The sequence below is a fragment of the Gnatocerus cornutus genome, unplaced genomic scaffold, assembly GCF_029298725.1.
Source record: "Gnatocerus cornutus isolate USDA-ARS CGAHR unplaced genomic scaffold, icGnaCorn1.1 ctg00000247.1, whole genome shotgun sequence".
In the NCBI taxonomy this organism is placed as follows: domain Eukaryota; kingdom Metazoa; phylum Arthropoda; class Insecta; order Coleoptera; family Tenebrionidae; genus Gnatocerus; species Gnatocerus cornutus.
Genome location: NW_028275566.1, coordinates 32,743 through 41,305, shown reverse-complemented (window position 1 = coordinate 41,305; position 8,563 = coordinate 32,743). Strand labels below are relative to the sequence as shown.

The 8,563-nt window shown below is 45.2% G+C and overlaps 1 non-coding gene across 1 annotated transcript; it reads right to left on the bottom strand.

Annotated features, from left to right (window-relative positions):
• Positions 1-4,908: 4,908 nt before the first annotated feature.
• LOC148165686 (5S ribosomal RNA) lies at positions 4,909-5,028 on the bottom strand. Its single transcript, XR_015771256.1, has one exon. It is a non-coding gene; the product is annotated as a 5S ribosomal RNA (ribosomal RNA).
• Positions 5,029-8,563: the final 3,535 nt, after the last annotated feature.

Genomic DNA, 8,563 nt, shown 5'->3' with positions numbered 1-8,563 from the left:
GTGTTTCTGCTTGACAGCCAGGTTTTTTTGGGAATAGCGTTAATCATGCGGTTTTTTGTAGGAAGCTTGTAAGATGTGTGCAAAGTTTGAATGGCTAGAGGGTTATTGTTACTAGCAAGCGTGCGTGTTATGTAGCGTGTGCGGAGTTTAGTGAATCGATCAGTGATGGGAGTAGTTTTAGTGTGTTCATGCAGGTCGTTAGATGGAATATTCGCGGTCAAGTCGGAAGATTAGTCTAAGTGTGTGGCGTTCGAAAGAAGAAACTTTAAAGAGCATGCGGTTAGAGAGCGAGGCGTAAAGCAGAGATCTGTATTCAAAGATGGGGCGTATGAAAAGTTTGTACGTGTGGTGTAGAGTTTCTGAGCTGCAACCCCGAATCCGGCCGCGAATGCGATACAAAAGGTTTGATCGATTGCGTGCTTTCTTCATCGTCCCTTTTCAGGTCCTCGTTAAGGGTACAAGTAGAAGAGAAAGTGATACCTAAGTAAGTAAGAGAATTAGTTTGAGTAAGAGATTGGGTTGTTTATAGTTTAGCCGTGTGTTGAGTTTAAAGTTGAGACGTTGTTTCTGGGCTTTGGGGTAAGTGAAGCAGATGGATTGGCATTTGGTTAGGGTTGGTTTTCACTCTCCAGGTGTTTGTCCATTTTTCGACTCGATGAAGTTCTTTCTGGAGGATGTCTGAAGCCTTTTCAGCGCTCCGGTGGCTAGACCAGATTGCCGAATCGTCAGCAAACAACCTCGTTTTGGTCCGGAGGGAATCTGAAATTGGAAAATCACTGCAGTATATAATGTACAACAAAGGTGACAGGACGGAGCCTTGTGGGACTCCGGCCTTTAGTGTAAAGGTGTTAGAAAAGGCGTCGTTGAATTTGATCCTGCAGGATCGGTTGGTGAGATAGGAGACGATGAGCTTTGTGAATTTAAGATTGATTCCGAGATTGATGAGTTTTTGCACCAGACCGTCGTGCCAGACCTTGTCAAATGCTCTTTCGATGTCCAAAAAGGCACCTACGGTGCACTCTCCAAGGTTGGCGTGTCTGATGATGTCGGTTTGCAAGTCTACTAAAGGATTTTTGAGTGCTTACGTTCTGATCTAAAGCCGAATTGTTGTTGCGGAAGCAAGTTATGAGTTTCGAGAATGATTTTAAGTCTGTTAGTTAAAACGCGTTCAAAGATTTTGCCTAGGATATTAAGTAGTGAAATAGGGCGATATGACTTAGGGTCTGAAATAGGTATTCCCGGTTTTAAAAATCATGATCGTATTCGCTAGTTTTCCACGCGGTTGGAAAATAAAGATTAGTTAAACAATTGTTAAAAATGGCGGTTAATGCAAGAAAGCCAGAGTCTGGGTAAAATTTTTCAAAATGATAGGTTTAATCAGATCGGGGCCCGGAGCTTTGGTGGTTTTTAAATTGAAAATGATTGATTTTTACTTCGCGAACTGTTACTGGGTCGGTTAAGTGCTCGTCGTTGTGGGGATATGGAAGGGGTTCGATTAGTGGAATATCGCGCATGGTTTGAAATGTTGGCAGAGACTTTTTCGAAAAAGGGTTGATTGAAATTGGGGGTCGTCGGGGACTTGATGGATTTGTTCGAGAAGATTGGCAAAGCACTCGGCTTTGTCTTGGGGAAGAGTGGTAAACGTTGGGGCCTTCGATTAGATTTTGATTAGGTTTAGAAAGTTGACCAGAAATTGCTTTGAATTTTGACCAAAATGCTTTACCGTCACGGTAATCTAAAGATTCGCAGGTTTTGACCCAAGTTTCCTCTTTGAATTGATTGATGTCGCGGCGGATTTTGGCACTGAGTTTATTGATAAGGGTTTTAAGAAAGGGGTCGCGGGTTCTGACAAAGTCGCGGTAGATTTTACGTTTTTCTTTAATTAGTCCTTAGAATACGCGCAGGTAGAGGGGTTTTGTCCTTCGGGAATGGATTTAATCTTAATGGCTTTAAGTTTGGCTGAAGTGATGGCTGAAGTTAATGACTCTACTTGATGGTCGATTTCTACCTGAGAATTTACTGCGGTAATGAGTGGAAGGGTTAGTATTAAGTTCTGCTCGGAAAAGTTCCCAATTTGCGTTCTTGTAATTGAAGATTTTGGTAATTTCCGGCGCCGGCTGAGGGCCATTAGTTAAGAAATTAGCAATTAGTGGAAAATGGTCTGAAGTTACGGTGGTGCCTATTGAGGTTTCGCTGTCGAATAAGTGAATTAGGTTTTCAGAAATAAGAATGTGGTCAATAATGGGAGCAACCTTGATGAGAAATGAAAGTGGGGGTTTTGGTTTTTGAGACGGTAAAAAAGGGAATTCGCTAATTAATTGAGAAAGAAGTCTGCCGTTAAGGTTGGTTGCGTGGTCTCCGAAGTCTGTGTGTCTGGCGTTAAAGTCGCCCATTATAATTGAAAATGGAAGATGTGAAGCATAGTTAAAAAAGTTCAGAAGAGACGCGGTTGTTAGGCTGATTATAATACGAAAAAATGGTTGATAGTGTGATTATTTAACTTGACGTCGGCGGCAACGAGTTCTAAAGAGGATAGGTTGTCAGGAAGTTGATGTTTTACTGATTGAAAGTCCGTTGAAACAAGAAGCGCGGAGCCGTGAAAACGGTTAGTTGGCGGTTTATGGTAACAAGAAAAATTTTTGACTTTAATCGCGTTGTCGGAATGAGTTTCGGTGATAGACAAGATTTTGATTTGAGTCTGATTCAATAAAGTGTTTGACGGCGTTGAGTTTTCTGTTGATTCCGGAGACGTTAACCGTGGCGATATTCACGCTGATAGGAAGGGGGCCCCCGCCGGGAAAGACGGGGGAGGTCGCAATGGGAGGCATTGCAACGGGTGTTGGGGACGAGACGTGGGGGCGAATCTACTCAAAGGAGAAGTAGATCCGCTGACCCACATGGTTAAATGCGGGTTTTTGGTGCGGAGGATCGGTTTTTGACGCAGACTCGACGAGTTCTGCGACTTTGGATCGTTGATGCGGAAACAGGTCGTAGAGCATTTTGGTGACAAAAGTGATGGTTTGACGCACAGAAATGCATTGGGGGTTCGGGGTCTGCGAACTCAGGTGGGGGCAGCAAGATGATGGTTGGGGCGACGGGCGTGTCGCAGGTGACGACCGCGTCTTTGATTTTAGGGCATTTTTGTGACCAGGCGGGGTGGTCTCCTTTGCAGAGGAGACAGGTGATTGTGTCAGAAGGACACTTGTTGGACGGATGACTTTCGGGGCATTTAGGACAGGCCAACTTGTTGTGGCAGGAGGAGGCGGCGTGCCCAAGCTGGAAGCACTTGGTACACTGAAGAGGAGCGGGTTTTTGGGGGGCTTTGGAAGGCTCGCACTGATAGCGCTTACCGAAAAGGATGATTCCTTCCTTGAGGAGGAAGTCAACTGTGGCGGTGGAGGTTGTTAGGACACGGAGAAGATTACAAAAGTTGCCCGTCTGTCTGGAACGGATGCGCCAGACATTAGAGCATTGGAGATGGAGGTCACGGATGGCGTTTAAGACTTCATCGTTGTCGATGTCGTCCTGGATGTCTTTAATGACGATTGACATTTGCGGAATTTTGGGGGCATTTGGGGGGGCTGGTTGTGCTGAAAGCTTTCGGTGCACTTGCACGATTGAAATGGTCGGGCAGGCGGTGGCAGTGCAGAGATGGGATTGGAAGTTTGCCGGAAGGGCTTTGGTGGTAACTAGGAGCGCTGTGCGGTTCCAGTTAACCACAAGTTTGGAAATGTCCTTGACAAGCAGGGACGTTGTGAGAAGTCCGTAGAAGGTTTTTTGTGTGGAGAAAGCCTGAGGGATGTTTCGGATTGTGTACCTGAAGGGGTACACATTTTGGGTAGGATGTCATTATTATGGAGTTATTTGAAGAGAACGAGAATGCTCTCTCCCGAGGAGGAGAGCTGGGTGGGGTTGGGGTCTTGTTTCCGGTAAAATCAGACTTACCGGATGACGCAGTTTGACGGTTTGATGAGCTTGCACCACTGGCACTTGCACCACTGGCACTTGCACTCGAGGTTGCACTTTTCACGGCGCGAGGACGAAGGTTGTGAGTACTCATCGACGGAGCGCGATGATGCGTACTCAGAGAACACTTCAAGAATGCCGAACGCGGCGAAGGCTAGAAATTTATATGGTCGGTACAGCGCCATCTCGTTAGGGCAATGGTCGAACGACGAACTAAGGCGGAGCGCCTGTTTGTCGCTCGCTCGTTATAAATAGAGGGATTTTAGGTGTGCGGCGTTTTAGATCGAGTATACTCGTCGTAACGTGCACGTCGTGTCTGTCTCGTTTTCTGTTTTTAAACGTTTTTTTAACTCGACGACTAGAAGAGAATGCCACCCAAGACCAGCGGTAAGGCGGCCAAGAAGGCCGGAAAAGCTCAAAAGAACATCTCGAAGAGCGACAAGAAAAAAGAAGCGCAGGAGGAAGGAGAGTTACGCCATCTACATTTACAAGGTGTTGAAGCAGGTCCATTCCCGATACCGGTATCTCCAGCAAGGCTATGTCTATCATGAACAGTTTCGTGAACGACATCTTCGAACGTATAGCTGCTGAAGCCAGTCGCCTCGCTCATTACAACAAACGTTCGACCATAACCAGCAGGGAGATCCAGACGGCGGTGCGTCTTCTTTTGCCCGGTGAATTGGCGAAGCACGCCGTTTCTGAAGGAACCAAGGCCGTCACCAAATACACCAGTTCAAAATAAATCCTCCTCGAGCAGCTTGGAAGTTGGTTGGAAAAAAAAGAAAAAAAATCGGTTCTTTTCAGAACCACAAATTCAACTCGAACGAATTAAAAATTTTCGTCTTCATACTATATAAGTTCCTGAGAGAAAATATAAATAGTGAAAAATATATTTAAAAAAAGTTTGACATCAGAAATGTTAATAAAAAAAGAAAAGAGTAGAGACAACGGCACGCGGTGTTCCCAAGCGGTCACCCATCCAAGTACTGACCGCGCCCGACGTTGCTTGACTTCGGTGATCGGACGAGAACCGGTAGTTTTCAACGTGGTATGGTCGTTGCCTGGTAAAATTTTCCAAGATGGTACGTTGACGATTTTTTGTGATTGTTCGATCGTTTGGATGTGACATTTTTCGATGGTACACATGTCAGAAAATGTACAAGATTTAAAAGAAGAAAAAAAAAAAATTTTTTTTTGCGAGTCGTTTTTTAGTTTTTTTTTTGCGACAAAATGACGAAAAAAAAAAACTCGTATGAGGCGTTAAATTAAATTGTTCGTTTGACGATCTCAACGAGTCACTTGCGATTAACGTAATTTAAAATTTGAGAACTTACTTACTCACTTGCTTGCTTAGATGGAAATAGCACCCACTTGAAGTAAACGCCGACACGGACCGGAGATGAATAAACTCCGAACGGACGGGGTTAATTCATGAACTGACCGTAGTACGGTCGAAGGTTCGCCGCCGCCGCTACCTGCTTTCTTTCTTAGAACTGATAACAGAGTTGGTTTCTTTGTCTGTTCATTCATCGAAATTCCCACCACTCTGGCCGGGCCGGGCGGGGTGGGTGTGTGTTGTTTCATGATTTGTTCTCTTCTCGATTTATTCTTTTTCCGACGTCGTTCGATTCATAGAGATGTTTTCGTCGAAAGTGTGGTCGCGTTTACATTGCATTAAAATTTAATTTGTTCCAGTGCGACGATGAAACAAGAAAAAAGTTTCAAGTAAGTACGCACGCACGCACACCTACATATTTCATTTTTTAAATCTTTCGACGTTCGTAGTTTCTGCTCGAAATGTCGACTAATAGTAGGGAATGTTTTGTTGATTTGTTTGTTTTTCGTTTTTGAGAAGAACAAATGAAAATTTCGTTGGATTTCTGTCGACCGACGACCGACTGAAAATCCGCCGACATCGACGTAGTTTTATTTAGAGTGTCTGAAAAATGCAAACAATGCAAGATTTCCGTATTTTTGTTGGTTTGTGGTGTTTGGGGAGTTTTTTTTATGATTATAAAATGGTTTCGTCGAGAAAAATTGCTTCTTTCGCAATGAATTGGCAAGAAAAATTAAAAAACTCGTCCGTTCCCGTCGCTGGATGTTCGACGGTGGTCCGTCTGATTTTCCCTTTATTTTCGTAAAATTGACGAGAATTTCGCCGTCAAAACTGTTTTCGGTGATGTTTCGATGATGGGATTTCGTCGTGTGAGGTAATTTTTGAGGAAAAAATGTCGATTTTGCGAAAAAAGTCGTTCGAAAAGTCCGTTCGTCGTACAAATTCGTTTCTCATGGTCGAGTCCGAAATTGACATCGTTTTTTTTCCGACCTGTTCGTCAAGATCGTTTTCAAAAATCAACTCCTACGAAAGGCGAAGGTTTTATCTTCGTTCTTGAAAAAATTCGACCTTCTCGGACGTCATCTTCGACCGTTTGTGAATTTTTTTCCTACACTCTGCAGGTTCGTCGGTCGTCGCTCCGATCCGTGCTGCGTCTCTTTGCGAGGCGATTTTCGAAAAGATCGCACGTACTTTTCGACCGATTCGTTCGTGAAACTTGTAGAGGATGCTTCCAAGTTTGTCTGGTCGAAAGCGGAACTTTCCTGTTATTCGTGGAAAACGCGTAACGTCGGCGTCGAACTTGGATGTCATCTCCTTGTTTCGGAGGGTCTTTGTTCGAGTCGACGTTCGATCGGTCCTTGTTCGCTTTTGGAGGTCGGCTGGTCGTCCGGGAAAACTTGAGGTTATTCAGGAGGCCATCGCCGACCGAATCGCTCATGTTCCCGCACCCGGAGGCGGTGATCTTCGCGTAAAGAGAACGATGCCATCACGCGAAAGCTGTATTCGAGGCCCACTGAATTTTCTAACTCGACGAGAAGGCTCTCGTTTAGTCCGCGGTCCGCGCGTTTTCGAACGCGCCAACACTTTGACTTTGGCGCCCAATTCGTTCTGTAAAGTTCATTCGTTCTTTCACCGAAGAATAAGCCTACCTATAATAAAAAGAAAAAAACGCGCGCGCGATAGACGAAAATATGGCCGACGTAGAAAATCAAGCAGCTTCGACGGTCGCCGGTGCCACTTCCGGCTCCTCACCGGTGAAGAAGGAGAAGAAGCCCAAAAATCCGAGAAGCAAACCTTCTCATCCGCCCACTTCGGAGATGGTCACCAACGCCATCAAAGGCTTGAAGGAACGCGGCGGTTCTTCGTTGCAGGCGATCAAGAAATATGTCGCGGCCAACTACAAAGTCGACGCGGAAAAATTTGCGCCTTTCATCAAGAAGTACCTTAAGGGCGCCGTCGCATCCGGTTCGTTGGTCCAAACCAAAGGAAAAGGAGCTTCCGGTTCGTTCAAGTTGGCTTCTGCCGTCACCGGTGCAGCTAAGGCTCCGTCCGCCACGAAAAAGAGATCTGCCGCTGCGACCGCGTCGTCATCGGCGAAATCCAAGAAGACGGGCGTTGCTAAACGTTCCGTCGCGTCAGCGCCGACGTCCGCCGAAAAAGGATCCGCCTCAAAAGCCGGTAAGAAGGCCGCCCCCGCCGCTTCGGCCAAGTCTAAGAAAACTGCCGCCGAAAAGAAGAGCGTCGCCGTATCGAAGGCTAGAAAGGCTGCGTCCGCTCCCGAAAAGAAAGCCAGCGCCGCCTCCAGATCGCCCGTCAAACCCAAGACGCCATCGAAAGCGAAGAAATCCAACAAGGCCGGTCCAACCAAGAAACCGAAAGCGCCGAAACCGAAAACGGCCAAAGCCGTCACCGTCAAAGCGAAAAAAACCGCTTCACCCAAGAGAAAGAAGTGAAAAGTCGACGACGATGATTTAATTTTTTCAACGACGACGACGTCCTGGTGGTTTCGGGAACGTGCTCCGATCGTATATATCGACGTAGGGGCACCATCGATACAAATAAATGGCCCTTTTCAGGGCCACAATTATTTTCAAGAAACGAACGAAAGATTCGCTTGGACAATGCACATTCTGTTGAGGAGATACATACTTTCATTTGATTTTCTTGTCTATTCATTTGACTGTCGAAACAGTGTTATTACAAAGAATGATAAACTTTATTATATAATAATGTTTCAAATAGTCTCAGTTAAAAGAAAATTTAATGTGAAAGAAAAAAGCAAAAGTTTATCGTTTTATGTAAGTACGAATTTTGTGAATAAATCACATAACCTAACTTTTTTTTTTTTTTTTTTTTTTTTTCAATCTCAAAAAGTTGCATGCGCGAACGATAAATTTTCAATTCGTTGGAAAATAATTGTGGTTCTGAAAAGAACCGATTTTTTTTTTCTTCTTTTAACACCTTCGAAGATGAAGAATTTGTTAATTCTAGATGGTCGGATCGGATGGATGGATGGATGGATGGAGGAAATTTAAGCCCTCTCGCCACGAATGCGTCTCGCCAATTGGATGTCTTTCGGCATGATGGTGACACGTTTGGCGTGGATGGCGCACAAGTTGGTGTCTTCGAAGAGGCCGACGAGATAAGCCTCGCTGGCTTCTTGAAGTGCCATCACGGCCGAACTTTGGAAACGGAGATCGGTCTTGAAATCTTGGGCGATCTCTCGGACGAGACGTTGGAAAGGCAGCTTGCGGATCAAAA